At 56.6% G+C, this 16,626-nt stretch overlaps 1 long non-coding RNA gene across 1 annotated transcript; it reads right to left on the bottom strand.

Moving 5' to 3' along the window:
* Positions 1–9,308: 9,308 nt before the first annotated feature.
* LOC110344827 (uncharacterized) lies at positions 9,309–11,908 on the bottom strand. The gene is made up of 2 exons (XR_002387692.2): positions 11,212–11,908; positions 9,309–10,981 (listed from the first exon to the last, which is right to left on the bottom strand). It is a non-coding gene; the product is annotated as an uncharacterized LOC110344827 (long non-coding RNA).
* Between the last annotated feature and the right edge of the window lie 4,718 nt (positions 11,909–16,626).

Here is a 16,626-nt window from a genome sequence, read left to right on the forward strand (position 1 = left end):
CCTTTGCTGCCTTGTGTGCACCATGCTGTTTCTGCTCTGCCATGCCTATTTGTCATCCCTGCCTTGCAGTCTGCTGAATGTGGAATGAAACTTTTTTTTACATGTTAAAATAAGACATTTATTATGCTAAAGAACAGATTTTATTCTCCAGTTTCCCAAAACACTAAAATAAGCACACAGCGTAGTAATTTCATACACACTACAAAGTGATGTATGCACTCATTCCCAAAATGACTATCTTAAGCTTCACTTTGGGAGTCCTTAAAAACTTACACTCTTAGCTGATCTTTATTAAAGTTATCAACAAACAAGTTACTTCAGAAAAGTCCTCGTGTGAAAGAGGCCTCAACTGCTTGGGTCTCAGAACTTTCGTAAGGGAAGACGCTTGCTCTGCCTCTGTCTCAGCTACAGCAGAGTCAGGCTCCTTTTCCTTAGGGTAACACTGCTAGGAATCCTAGTTTGAGAAGATGATTCTAAATTTAATATTGCAACTGCATTTCCGGTAGAAAGAAAGGAGTATGAGAAATCCAATTTGCTGCAGACCAAAATTATTTTACCAGATGCAGAAATAGTAACCGCTCACCATGAACTCAGCAAGGCTTCGTAAAAGTTCAGTGGCGCAGGCCATGGTCACAATCTCGCTGCTTGACACAGCTCCGGTGACACCGAGACTATGGCTGAAACCTCGACTCTGTTCTTTGCTTTCGCTTCCCGCGGCAGTGATTCCCTCGGTGCTGTGCTGTGCTCCCGGGAAATCACTGAGAGGGTAAAAGTCAGTGCTTCAGAAATGGTTACTAGGCCGGGATTACAGGAAGAAATTGTAGATCCATTTACAGAAAAGCCCCTCACTCACTCCTACCTCCACGAGCAGTGGGGACGTGACCTCCACATGCCCTGACTGCACAGAGGGAGGCTGGGACATCAACCAACTCAGGACGCAGGCGCCCCACTGTCCGGCACCCGGTCGCCCTTGGCCAACACCCGCAGGGCACACAACAGTGAGATCTGACGAAACTTGGCCTAATGAAGTAGCCTGAAATTCGTTTCCTCTGTTACCTGGCCAGCACGTGCTGTGCAGAGCACTTCTATTCAGAATATTTCTTTTCCCTACTTTTTGACCTTTCATTCCTTTGATAAATGTAAAAATCTCTACATCTTTGCTTCTTGTCTAAGTCATCGAACAGGACAAAGGAGAGCTTGAAAGCGTCCCTGGAAAGAGTGCACGGCACCCCAGGATCCCGCTGTTCTGGGGGAGCCACCCAGGAGGTCAGAAAACTCAGTGGGAGCTGGGGACCCTACTTAGCAGAACCCACACTCTGCCACTCCCCGCCAAGTGCTCCTGCCAGCCCTGCCCATGCACCTGTGGCTTTGTCCTCCTGGCTTCCCAGAGTGTGCAGGACAGAAACCAGAACAGAGGCCTCCTGTCCTGGCCCCTCCCGGGTTGCACGCTGGGCGAGTGGAGGAGACTCTGTGCCTGGGCTGGATGGCACCTCCGCCTCCCTCTGCCTGTGGGGCACCAGGGCCCTGAGGGTCAGAGTGCGAGGGAAGGCACGCAGGCTGGTCCTGCGCTTTTTTATTTTTTAAACGCTCAAAATCAAACGGAGAAATCTGTCATGGCCTCCACGTTGTTCTGTCCCTAACATGTGGGGGGCTGTGGTCTACCTAGCACACACGCACACCCACCCTCGAGTAGTTGAAGCTGGAGGTGCTGGCCCCAGGATTAGGGTGGCCGGGGGTGGGAGGCAGACCTTCCCAGGAGGTGGCCCCTCCTCTCACCTCTGAGGGTTTCAGGCCAGCTCCACCCTGGCCAGGCCAGTATCACCAGGCGGGCAGGAGGCCAGAGCCAGCCCTGGGCAACAGGGGAGGGAAATTGGCCCTCCCGGGGCACACTGGGTGACTGTTCACCACTGCGGAGGGAGGAGCCCTGAGGCCCTAGGGTCCGGGACCCCTCACCATTCATTCGGAGGCACGGGCCGGGGCGCAGTGGAGCCTGGAGTGGGGCTGTAATTCGGTGGAGGTGCAATCACGCTGCTCCCCGGCCCTTGCCAGGCCCCAGAGCCTCCCAGGAGAACGGGCTGTCCCCGAAGAGCTCCCGGCCCCTCCTGTACTAGCCCCGCCCTGGACCTAGGATGGAGTTCTTTCTTGGTTTTCCTTTTCCGCTGCAATCCTGGGGAGGGAGGGAGCCCAGGGCTTGACACAAGGCAGCAAGCGCTCTGGCCCTGAGCTGCCTCCCTGGGGCCTTTTTCTTTTGAGAGGCATTTTGCTAAGTTGCTGGTCTGGAACTTGCAATCTTCCTGCCTCGGCCTCCTGAATAGCTGGGCTCATAGGCTGTGCTCCTTCGCCCAGCTCAGGAAGGGGTCTCTAGGCCAGTTAGTGGGGACCCTGCTGATCTACAGTTCCAGAACCAGTGGTGCTGGAGCTGAGTGGCACGTGCCTGCGGAGGGAGGGAAGCGAAGGGCGGCTCCTTGCGCTTGCTCTCTGTGCTGTGCATTTAGTCACAGCCTTGTTTCATTTCATTTCAAATTTTCTTGTTTATTTATTTCTAATTTTTTAATTTTTTCTGAGACAGGCTCTTGCTATGTATTTAAGACTGGCCCTGGACACACTGTGGAGCCCAGGCTGGTTAGGCACTTGTGGGATCCTCCTGCCTCAGCCTCCCGAGTACTGGGATTATAGGCGTGGCCAACATGCCTGGCTTTCTTGTTTACTGTGGAACTTCTAAGAGACCTATAGGAAAGAAGACTTTTGAGCCAAAATATTTCCTCTGTGTCACAGTTCCCTGTCCCTCTTACCAGACAAAGGGAAGATATTAACTGGAATGAGGGGAAGGAGATAAAATTAGCCTCGTGCAGATGAGGTCCCCTTGCCCAGGGCTGCGGGGACGAAGGAGGGCATTTAGTCCCATGGCTTTCACATTCCCTCTCTTCTTAATCTTTGGCAGCGCTAGGGATTGAAGCCAGGGCCTTTGCGCTGAGCTACATCCACAGTCCTTTTTGATTATTTTTTTGAGGTGGGGTCTCACTAAGTCACTCAGTTGCCCAGGCTGAGCTGGAACTTATGATCCTCCTGCCTCAGCCTCCTGGAATACTGGGATTACAGGTGTGCACCATCATGCCCAGTTTATTTTTAATTTGGGGGCAGGGTTTCACTAAACTGCCCAGGGGGCTGTTCTCAAACTTGTGATTCTCCTGTATCAGCCTCCCAATAGCTGAGATTACAAGAGTGTGCCACTATGGCCAGCTTCAAATTCTTTTTTAAAAGCATGGGGAGCTGGGCATGGGGACTCATACCTGTAATCTCAGCTCTCAGGAGGCTGAGGCAGGAGGATCACTGTGAGATCAAGGGCAGCCTGGGCTGCACATCCAGACGCTGTCTCAACAACAATAACTGAAAAACCCAAAACCTCAAAAAAACAGAAACAAGGGCCGGGGATTTAGCTCAGTGGTTTCACCGCCTGCTGCGCCAGCACAAGGACCCGAGTTTGATCCCTGGTACCAAAAAATAAAAAAAAATAAAATAAAATAAAACAGAAGGAAAGAAAAGAAAACCACTAATAGGACCCCTTCAAAGGAAGACACTGAGGAGTCGTGTGGTGTGAGGGGCAGAGGCCGGGGCCGACAGGCTGGCCTGTCCTGGGCAGACCCTGCCCCTTCCCTGCATCTGTGAGAAAAGCTTCCGGTCTCCACCACATCTCTTGGGAAGCCATCCCCGCCTCCCAGACACGGTGGAGTCTTCCCTGCTCACTCTTGTCACAGCGCTGCTCGGGCTGGCATGTCCACCTCGGCTCTTTCTCCTCGCAAGGACGGGGGAGTCCAGGGTCCAAGTCCCACTGAGTTTCATCCCCTCCGTGTCTGGTGCGTCTGGCGGGGGACAGGCATCCAGGATGTTTCAGACCAGACGGATGGGCCGTGGACAGACAGGTGGACAGGTGGATGGACAGCAGGTGGTGAGCAGGGTGCACGGAGGCCAGGCGTCAGATGGGGCAGCCGGGCAGTTTCCTGTCAGGCTCCTCAGCATGGATCCCCACTGCGGTCATCTGTGTGAATCTGCTTCCTGGAATATCACACCTGGCCATATTTAGATGCAAGGAAAAAAAGCAACTTCCCAAGCCAATTAGAAGTCGTTGAAACAATCATTTTGGGCTAATCTGAGCTCCAAAAAGGGTTGTGGTTAACTACGCAGATACAGTAGCTGATGGCTTTGAGGACCGCTCTGAAAATAGCACAGCTTAGAGACAGCAGGCAAGGCCGGGGTGGGAGGCAGGGCCCACGAGGGGAGGCAGGGAGGAGCCGGATGCACCTTACAGGGGCTTCCTGTGGCCAGGACCAAGAAAGTTCTGGAAAAAAAAGGCAAATGGAAGCGGGGCACGGTGGCACACGCCTGTGATCCCAGCTACTGGGGAGGCTGAGGTGGGAGGATGAAAGGTTCAAGGCCAGCCTGGGCAACTTAATGAGAATTTCCTGGCCTCCCCACCATAAAGAGAACCAGAAAGGGCTTGGGGGAAACAGGGCTAGAATGCTTGCCTGTCATGCAGAAGCCCTAGGTCCAGTCAGGCAGTGAAAAAAAAAGAAAAAAATTGTTCTGCAGATCCTCTTGGCTCAGCCTCCCATAGTGCTGGGATTGCAGGTGCCAGCCAGGACGCCTGCCCTGCATCAGACCCTGTAACCCATTCATCTGGGCTCTGTCACATCTCAGGCAGTGACACCCATCTGTCTCTGTCCCACGCAGGGGAGAGAGTGTCCAGGCAGGTGGTTCCTGGGGTTCCCTGGCATGAGGCCCACCCACACTGGTGGAGGCATCTGTGACTCCGGAGTGCTGTGTCACCCGGGCCCCTGCTGCCCCCTCCTTTGGGCTCAGCGTGGCATGAGGCAGACGTGATGGCAGGAAGCCAGCAGGCTCCTCTGCTGGTCAGGAGCTGAGCCGCCTTGGCCTCTGCTTGGTTGCAGAGCCGGCGGTGCCTCCCTCCTTCCCTCCCTGGCTGGCGGTGCAAATCGCTTTTCCTTTTTGGGTGTTGGAGCTCCTCAGGCAGAGCACGGGCTGCAGGCTGAGGGTTCCGCCAGGCCGGAAGGGCTGGGAGGGTGGAGGAGGAGTCGGCTGTCTGGGGTCACCGGGCTGAAGGGCTGGGATGCGCTTTGGCTTTGTCCCCTTCCCTCTCTGGAGCCCGGGTCCCTGGATGACATTTATTTGTTTGTTTGTTTGTTTGTTTTTGAGGCTGGATCTCACTATGTAGCCCAGACTGGCCTGGAACTCACAGTGATCCTCCTGCCTCAGCCTCCAGAATAACTAGGATCACAGACATGCGCCACTGCGCCCCACTGTCTACCTATTGACTGTCTTTCTCCCCTACTGGACTGTAAAACCCTGAGGGAAGGACTTGGTTTAATTTTCCACCAGGACCCCACATGGAGGGCACACACCCATGTGCGCTGGGCTGGGTGCCTCTGATGTAGCCCTGGAGATAGCCATTCAATCCTCCAGACCCTGTGCCTTGCATATTCCCGGGAGCTTAAAAATAGCACCCTAGCGCTGGAGATTTAGCTCAGTGGTTTTGCTGCCTGCTGCGCATGCGCAAGGACCTGAGTTTGATCCTCCGTACCAAAAAAATATATATATATCACCCTAATTGGGCGCGGTGATGCTCCGCTGTGATCCCAGCACTCAGGAGGCAGAGGCAGGTCACAAGTTGCAGGTAACTCTGGGAAATTTAGCTAGACTCAGTCTCAAACAAAACAAGGGCTCATGGTACAGTGCCCCTTAGCTAAACTCCTGGTGTCACCAAGGAAAACAGTGAAATTATTTCTATTTAAACGGCCAGGTGTGGTACCAGTAGGTACTTCGTGAAGTTTGTTGAGTGACTACACAAAGTGGGTAAGGTTTCCGCAGTGAAAGACAGCACAGTGTTCAGATTCCTGGACTTGGCACTGCGGGGGACTGCATGGCTGGCTCGGGGCCTTGGTACCCCTGCTCTCAAGTTCGTTCTTCCATCCACCCTTAATGGTGCTTTCTTAGACCCCAGACTCCAACGCTGATGTGGCCCCACCTGCAGGAAAAGGGACCCAGCCTCTTTCTTTCTTTCTTTGCTTTTCTTTTTGGTATTGGGATCCAAGTCAGGACCTTGCCCTTGCAAGGCAGGCAGTGTCACTACTGAGCTAAATCCCGGCCCCTGTTTGCTTTTTGTTGTTGTTGTTGTTATTGGTTTTTCATCTTTTTGGGGGTCTTTTTGAGACAGGGTGTTGCTATGTAGCCCAGGCTGGCCTTGAGCTCTCAGGGATCCTCCTGCCTCAGCCTCCTGAGTGCTGGGTTGACAGGTGTGCCCCCATGCCTGGCTCTATAGCATTATCTTTCAAGAACTCATTAGGATCGTATTATACTTCTACTCCACAATGTTTATTCTTTTACTCTTGGGCATGGAGGAGGGTGCGTGTGTGCGTGTGTGACTGGAGGGCAAACCTGGGAGGCCTTGACCACTGAGCTCCATTCCCAGCCCTATTGGTTTATTTAGGCACTGGGGGTGGATCCAGGGCTTTCACAGCCCCAGCCCTTGGAATTTTCTTTTTAATATCTGAGACAGGTCTCACCAAAGTGCTAAGTTGTCCAGGTTGGGCTTAGAGAGCTGAGATTCTAAGCGTGTGACACCAGGTCTGCTTATTTTCTTAATTTTGAGGCAGGGTTTCACTGCATTGCCCAGGTGGGATGTGAGCCTGGAATCCTCCTGCTTCAGCCTTCTGACTACTGGGATTATGGATATATGTACAGCACCACACCACACCTGGCTCTCTGATTTTTAGAATCACGAACACTCACTGTGAGTGATAGCATACATTTTTGATTTTTTCCCTTGCCATAAATTCCTGGAGTTGAAATTGCCGGGTTATGGGATTGGCTTAATTTTTCAGGCTTGTAGCACAAAATCCCCAACTGCCTCCAAGGAAGGGGGGATGGCGACAGAGAGGGCTGTGCCTGCCACATGCCAACCCTGGGTATTCTGCTTCCCTTTATTCTGCATTATTTGGTAGGCTTTAAAATGATTTTCATTGCAATATTAATCTCATAGTGTTTCCACTTAGAATTAGTGACCCTGCCAGGTGCGGTGGTGCAGCCCTGTGATCACAGCATTTGGGAGGCCGAGGCAGGAGGAAGGCCGTGAGTTCAAGGCTGGCCTGGGCTGCATATCAAGACCTTGTCTTGCTTTTTTTTTTTTTTTTTTTTGGTACTGGGGATCGAACTCGGGACCTTGTGCTTGTGAGGCAGGCACCGGAACCACTGAGCTAAATCCCCGGCCCTCAAGACCTTGTCTCAAAAAAATGAGCGACGCATCGCAGCACAGAGGTGCAGAGGACTCCTGCGGTCCTTCCCCTCGGGTGTTGGCTGGGACTCTGTGAACCGGCCAAGGAGGACGCTGGGAACAGTGGTGAGGTTCGGAGCAGCCCTGCCCGCGGGTGGTGGAGTCCGGCAGGGACCCTGACTCCCACTCACCATGAGGGACGGGACGCAGTATCGGGGGCTGGAACTCGTGTCCCGTCTCTGACGCACGCCATGGCCCCTAAGCGCTCCTGTGAGCCCTGGGACAGTGGCCCCAACCGCAGCTCGACCCCCTGAGCCCCTGGAGCGCCTCGGAGCACCAGGACGGTGGGTGGGGAGGACTCCTGCCCAGGGATGGGGAGCAGCCCCGCGGGGAGTCACCCTGCTCCACTGCAGGGCTTGGAGCAGGCGAGGCGGGGCCCCCACGGGCCACGGGCCTCAGCCGGTTGGGCGCTGACCCCGGCTCAGAAGCAGCTCCTCACTGGCTCCAGAGAGTCTGGATCCTGGCGGCCAGTCCACCCCTACTGCGTCTGTCGGGGAGGCCGGAGCGAGGAAGGAAGGGCAGTGGCCAAGCCCCTTGAATGGCGCTGAAGGGCAATTTAAAAAGAAGAGAGAAACAAGCCTCCCAGGCCTAAGCAGCTCCCTCAGACGTCCCCCTCCCTGTGGCCGTTTTAACCTTGTTCCTGTAAGGCAGGCTTCTGCAAGATCTCCTTTTTATCACGGAGATATGCTCAGAGGCAAAACTGTCTACTTGAGGAGCTGCCTTTGTCCTGCTTCTGTAAGCCGCTTGCCTACCCACCAGTTTCACACCCTAGGAAGACCGAGCCCTCGATGGTGTGAAAACACAGCCTCTTCTCTGCCGGGGCTCAGCCTTCGGACACAAATGGCTGGGCCCATGCTTAAGTGAATGGCGTTTCACCCGTTGGTCTCTCCGATCTCTTAAACTCCCCAACACTGCCACACGGGGCAGCTGGACTTCTCCGAGGTACAAAGTTCATTCACGCTGAGCAGGGTGGCACCCAGTTGTCATCCCAGCAGTCTGGGAGGCTGAAGTAGGAGGATCGCAGGTCAGAGACCAGCCCGGGCAATTTAATGACCTAGTGAGGCCCTGTGTCAAAACAGAACGTGAAAAAAGGCCGGGGATGCAGCTCAGTGCCGAGGCCCTGGGTTCGATCACTAGGACCGAAAACACACAGAGGGACAGGGACAGGGAGACAGGGCACCCATCGTCCCCAGTGCTGGTCAAATCAGTGCCCCATGTCTCTGCTTCTTGGAAAGAGACTGGGTCTGGGTGACTGGAACTGGAGCAGCCCACGCCCACTGACTCAGTCAGTAATCCCATTTCTGAGAATCATTTGAATAATTAAGAAAGACAGAGCTGCAGGAATGGAAGCACGCACCGAAGCATGGCTTATAAAATCAGGCACCAAAGCCAAGCTGGACCCAGCCCCGGGTGACCCTGAGGCCGGCGCAGGTCCCCCTGGGGACAGGATGTGGACCTCGCAGAGGCCCTTCCCCGGGACGGCACACGACTGGGACAGGTTCTGGGCCCCAGCAGTGACCTCACACGGGGGTGGGCTGCTGTGAGCCCGGTGCCCGGGCCATCCTTGCGCTTCCCAAAGTCACCTTTGCCCTCCTGAACCACAGTTGCAGCCCTGCCCTCCCTGGGGCTCACAAGGCCAGCACGCCTGAGCCACACTCTGGCCCTGTCGCCCAGTCCCCGAGGGTGCAATGTAGCCCAGGCTGGCCTCGAACTCACCGTAACCCTCCTGCCTCAGCCTCCCGAGTGCTGGGATAATAGGCGTGCACCCACGCCCAGTTTGGACATCCTGAATTTTATCTGGCAGTGCTGTCCTGAAATCACCCTGCTGCACTGTAGGGCACAGTAAGCGTTTGTTGAGCGAATGACCCATGTTCCCAGTCTGGAATGAACACTGGGGAGGGGCTCCGACCTGTTCTCAGTGCTCAGGTAATGCTGATTCGGTCTGTGGACAAACACTACAGCGTTCGAGGGAGGGCTGTGGATGATCCGCTTTATTAAGTTGCGGTGAGCTCTGCCAGATGCCCCCGCCCCTGAAGGCTGGCATCCTGGCCAGGTCTAAGACGGTCCTGTCACTGACAGACACCCAGCCCTTGGGAACAGGAGGCTGCTCTCCTCGGGCAGAGAGGACTCTCCAAAGCCTCACCCCCAGCCCCATCACCGGGAATCCGGGCTCTTAGATGCAAATGGCTGTGCTGGCATCGGCACATCAGGCCCTGACCACTGCCTGTCCCTGAGGGGTCCTGGGCTGTCCACCTGCCTCCCGCTTCCCATCTGGCCCCGCACAGGGTGATACAGTCATCTTGACTAGGCTGTCACTGTCACTGAGGGGTCGCTGGGTTCCACTGGGAAGTCCAGCTCCCAGCCTCCACCCGGAGATCCAGCCTAGGGGTCTCTGTCCCAACTGCCAAGTCCAAGGAGCAGGGACACAGCCCGGAGTCTTCCCAGCCAGCCCACCTGGGTCTGGGCTGCTTGTTTCCTCCATTCCTGCATTACCTGGGAGTCCTCAGGGCAGCTGCACAAGCTCTCTGAACATCAAGGGAAAATGCAGCTCAGAACCTGTACCTGGGGTCGTGCTTGTAATCCCAGCTGTTCAGGAGGCTGAGGCAGGAGGATTGCAAATGTACCTGGGGCCTCAGGGGCTGTCGTAAGATTTAGATGATCAGGGATGGGGACAGAAGGGCAGGAACTGCCAAGTGTGGCACAGATGTCACGTTGGGGGCCAGCACATCTAGGGTGGTGGAGGGTCTTCTCCTCTCTTTTGTGTGCTGGGGATTGAGCTCAGGGCCCAGCCATGCCCAGTGAGGGCTCCGCTGCTAAGCCACGCCTCCAGACTGGCAGGGTTGCAGCAACTCCTAGGTGAGCAGGACATCGACAACGAGGATGATTTTTCCAGCGTGGCCAAAAAGTCTTGCCCGGAGAGCTGAGTGGCACCACGGACAGGTGGGCGAGGCCGGCCCTTTATGGAGGACTGGACACAGTTGGCATCGCTAGGCCGCATCCAGGCCACAGGTGCCACTGGCACTGCCAGCCCCGGGGACCCCACTGTGTCTTCCCAGCACCCAGAGTTGGGGCCCCGCTCCCCAGCTCCCTGCCCAAAGCCTTCCGGAGGGCCCGGCTGTTTGAGGAGTCTGGCAGGTTGACTCCCGGCTGCCCAGGGCACTTGGTTCCCCCAGGTTCTCCTCTCCAGGGCCTTAGACAGAGGCCAACTTCTCAGGCTCCTGGGAACAGAGCTTTCCCAGGCCCAGTGCTGGGCCCTGGGCGAGGGCGGGCGGCCCCTCCTCAAACAAAGAGCATGTGTGAGGCCCGAGGGTGCAGTGCTCAGCCTGACTCAATGGACAGCTAGGGGCTACGCCCTAGACTTTCCCCTCTCTTCTGAGATAGATGCAGAAGTGTAAATCCCAACCTGTGGAGCTTGTGTGCTCACAACGGCACCTATGCGTGAGACTGGGAGAGGGAGGGAGGGAGAGAGCGCGAGCGAGCGCCTGTGAGTTCCGCCGAGAGCTGCAGGCCCGCACACCTCCAGAATCGACTTCCGGTGCGAGTGATCCTAAGGGGATCCCGCCCCGGCAGGCGCCCGCGGGAGCAGCGCCATCTCTGCGGTTGTTCCCCCGGCTTCACACCCAGCTAACTTCCCATCTTTAAGAAGAAAGAAAAGAAAATACACAAATAAAACAACAAACAATTTAATCATCCCGTTATTCATAGCTCTAAAAGTGGGGAGCTGGCCTGCTGGTCTCTGATTTGCCCAGCATCCCGCAGCCCGGGTCTCTCCCCTCCCCCAGCCCCGCCCCAGCCCCCCTCCAGCCCCGCCCCTCCCTGCAGGCGGAGCCAGGGCTCGAGCTCCTTCTTGCACATGCGCAGCTCACCTGCCTCGCTTTCCGCCTAGGCCTCGCCTTTCTCCGTTTAGATCTGCGCCTTCCTTCCCGTTAGGGCGTCTCCTCCAGGAAGCCTCCCTGATGCCCCTGGATGTCCCGCAGCGCAGGCCTGAGCTCTTCTCTTTGGGACAGGACGTCTCGGTCGTCCTGCTGCCGAGCACCCCGCGGCCACGTCCTCCTTCGCGCCAGGTCCCCAGCCGTGGGCCTCCCCGTGTCTGTCTCCCCCTCGCTGGCCCTGCCCCCGGAACGGTTCGCCCGCCCGCCCGGAAGGGCTTTCTTTTCCCTTGCGTTGTGAGCGCAGCTGGACCACTCCCTCTTGCAGGAGCTCCGGGACGCTGGTGGGTCCGGGACCGGGGACGGGGAGGCTCCGGGTGGCGGGGTTCCCGGCCCAGCCTCTACTCGATTGTTTCTTGAGGGCTTTTCAGGTCATCCTGGTCTGTGATCCCGGAACCGTCTCATGAAGATGACCCGATAAGCCTGCCATCCCAGCACTCGGGATGCAGAGGCAGGGGGGTCGGAAGTTCGAGCGCAGCATGGACCACTTAACAACTTAGTGAGACCCTGTGTCAAAATAAAAAATAAGAAAGGGCTGGGGATGGAGCTCAGTGCGAAGGCCCTGGGTTCACTCCCCAGTACCACAAAACGAAAACAAAAATAGTCGGACTTGTGCTTGTAGTAAAGAACACAGCCTGACTCTTGAGGGGTTGGTTTTTGAAGGCCCAGGAAGAGGGATGCAGACTTTGGCCTGTTCTTGGGTCCAAAATGTTCCCCACGCGTGGTTTTTCCAGAGTCCTCCAGGGCAGACACGCTGTCCCGGCACTGCGGTCACCCACAGCTGAGCCAGGACAAAGCGCTCCCTGGCACCCCGGCCAGCCTCACTGTGGCTTTCGGCTTCCAGGACAGAGCTCTGAGGCCACCAGGAGGCCTTGCAGTTTGCTCTCCTTTGTCCAGGACTTTTTACGATCGAGTTACAAATGGCTCCCTTACTGGTATTCTACAAAATTGTCTCTTAAAATATGGAGAAGCCAGGTATAGTCCTGTCATGCCAGGACTGGGGAGGCTGAGGCAGGAGGATCACTGAGTTCAAGGCCACCCTGGACTACATAGCGAGACCCTGTCTCAAAAAAATCGAAACAAGCAAAATACAATAAAAGAAGGGGGAAGAGAAGGCCTGTGTCAGGGAGAGAGGATCTGTTTAGAGCTGGTAGATGCGTGAAGGGATTGTTTTGTTCCCAACAGGAAGCCACCTGCATGCCACAACTCCAGGGACCATCCTTGATCTGATGTCAGAGCGAGGGTGATTTTTAAAAAGGGTGGGACCCAAGTAGGGCCTTGGTTTTTGCTCTATTTTGTTATTACTATTTGCCTCTTTTTAAAAAACTTCTTTGATGTAGGGGATGGAACCAGGGCCCCTGCTCACTAGGCGGCGCTCTTCTGCTGAGCCAACCCCAGCCTCTGTCCCCGGCTTTTAAGTCACCCCGACCCCATGCGCGCCTGAAGTGTGATTTCCCCAGATACTTTTGCACTGAGGCAGGAGGCTCTCGGAGCTCGAGGCCAGGCTGGCTACGTGGCCAGATGCTGTCTCAGAAAAAAGGAACCCAGTGTCCCAGCTTTGCTGCCCCAGGAGCCGTCAGGCTGCCCAACTTGGGATTCACACGCATCCACAGAACGTGCAAGGCGATTGTGTGTTCACCCCCCGCCCCCGCCCAGCGCATGGCTGCAGTTACAGCGCACGGCCGGCCAAGGGCCCCTCGCAGTGGAAGAGTTAACTAAGTTGTAGTGTAGAACTTCTCCAGTCACTGCCTCCCCCAAGGAGGCTGGGTCCCCGGGGCGGCGGCGTCAGCACAACAGGGGAGAAAACAGTTTTTGTTTCTGAATGTGCGTCTGTCACGAGGCTGTGGGCAAACCACGGGTTTCCAGTGTGGAGAGCACTCATGCTGACCTGACCGCGCGGCGCTGTGCCCGGGAGGTGACTCGGGTGTCCCCTCCCGAGAAACGCCTCAGTGGAGGGAAGGGTACCACCCGTAGTGTTCCTGCAGTCTGGCCCAGGGGCACCCAACTGTCATCCCAACACTAGGCAGGCTGAGGCAGGAGGATCGAAAGTTCAAGCCTAGCATGGGCAGTTTAGTGACTTAGCGAGACCCTGCCTCAACATTTAAAATATCTGGAGGTGGGGTGTGTGGTGGTACACGGCTGTTATCTCAGCACTCGGGAGGCTGAGGCAGGCACAGTAGTGAATTCAAGGCCAGCCTGGACTATATATCGAGAGCCTGTCTCAAAAATCAAACAACTACAACAACAAAAATCTGAGGATGCAGCTCAGTGCAAAGGCCCTGGGTTCAATCTCAGCATTGGAAAGAGAAGAAATCCCCGATGCCCAATAAAGTCACAGCAGTGCAGGCTGAGACGCAGGTACTGGTGTTTTCAAATCATCCCAGAAACGGGTTCCGAATGCAGTCAGTTTGAGAACCCCTGCACCAGGGGGCCACTGGGAAAGGGGGCGCACGGAGCCAGAGGCCACACAGAGGGCTCAGGACTCGGGATGAGCTCTGGGTGTGGATGGTCCTCCCGGGACTCTGCTGCTCGGGACATAGGGGTAGCAGGCTGGGGGAGAAGTGTTTTTAGGATGGTGGAGAATTTGATACACTTGCAGGAGGAGGCTAGGAATGAGGGGCGGGAAAGGGGAGGGAAAGGGTCGTCCTGGGGGGGTGGGTTTTTACTTTTGGAGACAGGGTCTCCCCATGTAGCCCCAGGCTGGCCTCGAACTCAGAGATCCTCCTGCCTCAGCCTCCCGAGTGCTGGGATCACCGGTGTGCTTCACACACCTGCCCGGGAGGAAGCCTGACTTTGAGCCCGAGAAGGACGAGCCCCTGAGATGGAAGGAGAGCTCAGCGAGGGTTGGCTCACTCCAGGCTGGGGCGTCCTACACAGCCCCATCCTCCTCAGGGGTGGGAGGCTGGGACAGGCCGCAGCCCCTGGCACCGCTCAGAGGCAGGGAGGGCCCTGAGTCCACTTACTCAGATTTCCCGTCCCTCTGCGGCCCGGAAACCCAGAGTGACGTGGCAGGTGGTGGCAGCTCTGCGACACCGGCCTCCTCCCAGGACCCCAGTCCAGTTGCTTCCAAAGCCCATGAGTGCAGGAGTCTCGGGACATCGGGACGGGAACCAGTCCTGAGCCAGCTCCTGGGCCACACCAGCTGGCCAGGGCAGCAGCCATGGGAGGGGACAGGTGGGGCCACAGGACAGCGACTCGGGAGCCTGGTGCCTGGGGCTGGGCCCGCTTGACCCCAGTAGCCGAGCCGGGCTTGGCTCCATCAGCGCCCTGGGCTCCATCCCTCCATCCCGGGCAACAGGGTCGGGGCCAGAGGGAACTGCAGGGCACCGAGGGTGGAAAAAGCCAGGATGGGGCTGAAGGTCCCTAAGTTTGGAGGAGGAGCAGTGGCCTGCAGATGGGAGCACTTTAAGACCTGGGTTTGTTAGGTTTTCTCTCAAATCCCTTTTGATGCCCACAGTCTGAGAAACAAACGTGAGGGGGTGGATGGTGCGTGAACCTCCTCGTTTCCAACCCGCTGAGCGCCAGCCCTGATCCGGCCCTGTTCCCCATGGAGCCCTCGAGGTCTCAGTCCTGGGAGACGGGTGGGTCAGGGGCCCCTGCACGGGCTCAGTGTGACAGTCCCTGGTGGGCTTGGGCCCCGGTATCTTATTCTGTTGTTTTCTTGAGGCAGGGTCTGCTGCGGAGCCCAGGCTGGACTGACCTCGTGGAGATCCTCCTGCCTCAGCCTCCTGAGCGTGGGGGTTCTAGGTGTGAAGCACTGTGGTCAACTTGGACCTCTGTATCTTTCAAAAATTTTTTATATGAATTTCACTGACGCCAAAATTAGAGCGTGGGCTGTAGGAGCCAGGGAAGATGAGAGTCTCTGGATCACAGAAGAGCAAAATATATGACTAGGAAGGGAAATTCTGTCTTCCCCACAGTTCCCATGTGACAAAGCTTCACCCTCCCTTTTCCCTGAGGAAAGTAAAATTCAACATCCGGGGACAAGAGACAGGGAGGACAGGGCCGGGCTGGAGAGGCCCGGGGCTCAGGGCAGACCCCGCTGGGACTCAGTCCCCTTCCGAGACCTCCCTGACGCGCGAGCCCCCTCAGAGTCAGCCACCACAGTGACCTGGGCCCGGGACCCACGGAGGCTTTGCACAGGGCGGCAGCACCAAAGCCACCACAGCTGCCTGGCGGGGCGAGCATGGGGCTGGCTCAGCCACACACGCTGGGGTTTGGGCCGAGGACTGGTGGGGGCCGTGACAGGAAAGATCTTGGAGTGCACACCTGTGACCCCAACCCTTGGGAGGCTGAGGCAGGAGAATGGCCACAAGTTCGAGGCCAGCCTGGGCTACAGAGCAAGGCCCTGTCTCAGAAAGAAAGAAAGAAAGAAAAGAAAAGAAAGCTTTTTGGGGCTGGGATATAGCTCGGTGGCAGAGCATGTGCTCAGTACATGCGCCCCCGCACACGTGTGTACACGGCTGCTTACACACCAGGCCACATGCAGGTCGCAGAGCTCCAGCTCTGCTTTTTCGCCCCTTCCCATGAGCTCAGCCCTCAGCGTGGCTGGGTTTGCTCCCCGCTGAGGAAAGCCTGGGACTCCCCAAAAAGACCTGAGGCTGGGATCAGTGGCTGCCGCGGGCCCAGGCTCAGGCTGGAGGCGGCCTGGCCTCAGAGGAGGGAAAGCCCGAAGCAGCTGGTCCCTGAGCCTGAGCCATCATTCTTAGAAACACAGGCACACAGTTTTTTAACAAGAAAATCAACATTAACTGGTTTTTTTTTTGGTACCGGTGGTCAAACTTGGGTCCTTGGCTTTCAAGGTAGGTGGTGGAACCACTGAGCTAAATCCCCAGCCCAAGTAAGTCTCTTTTTAAAAAATCTTGAGACAGTCCTTGCTCTGCAGTCCAGGCCGTCCTCAAAGTCTTGGTCCTCCTGCCTCATCCTCCGCACTGTATTCTCATCGCATGCTGAGAACACAGGCACGAGTCCCACACCCTGCTGACCTTAACTAACAACACGGCCCAGATCCAGACTCAGGGAGACGGAGAAGAGGAAAACACAGGGCTGGGATGCAGCTCGGGGGGAGCTCATGGCCCGGGTCCAACCCCTAGGACTGAAAAAAAGGAAGGATGAAATCTCCTAAGGAATACACAGGCCCCTCAGCACTCCTGCAGGAGGTGAGGCAGGGGGCTCGGTTATCTGGTCCCTGGCGGCCCTGCTTTGTTCTGGCTGGCATTCTGCAGAAGCCTTGAATGGCAGAGGGAGGAAGCAGGGCCCTGCAAGGAGCCTGAGGGAGGAGCTTGGTGCCTGAGACCCTGCAGCCTGGGGGACCCAGGGGTCTGAGGAGCGAGCCCGCTCGGTCTTCTGCCC

This window comes from Heterocephalus glaber, unplaced genomic scaffold (assembly GCF_053883595.1).
Source record: "Heterocephalus glaber isolate CG9 unplaced genomic scaffold, H.glaber_assembly_v1.0 deba00001773, whole genome shotgun sequence".
Lineage (NCBI taxonomy): Eukaryota > Metazoa > Chordata > Mammalia > Rodentia > Bathyergidae > Heterocephalus > Heterocephalus glaber.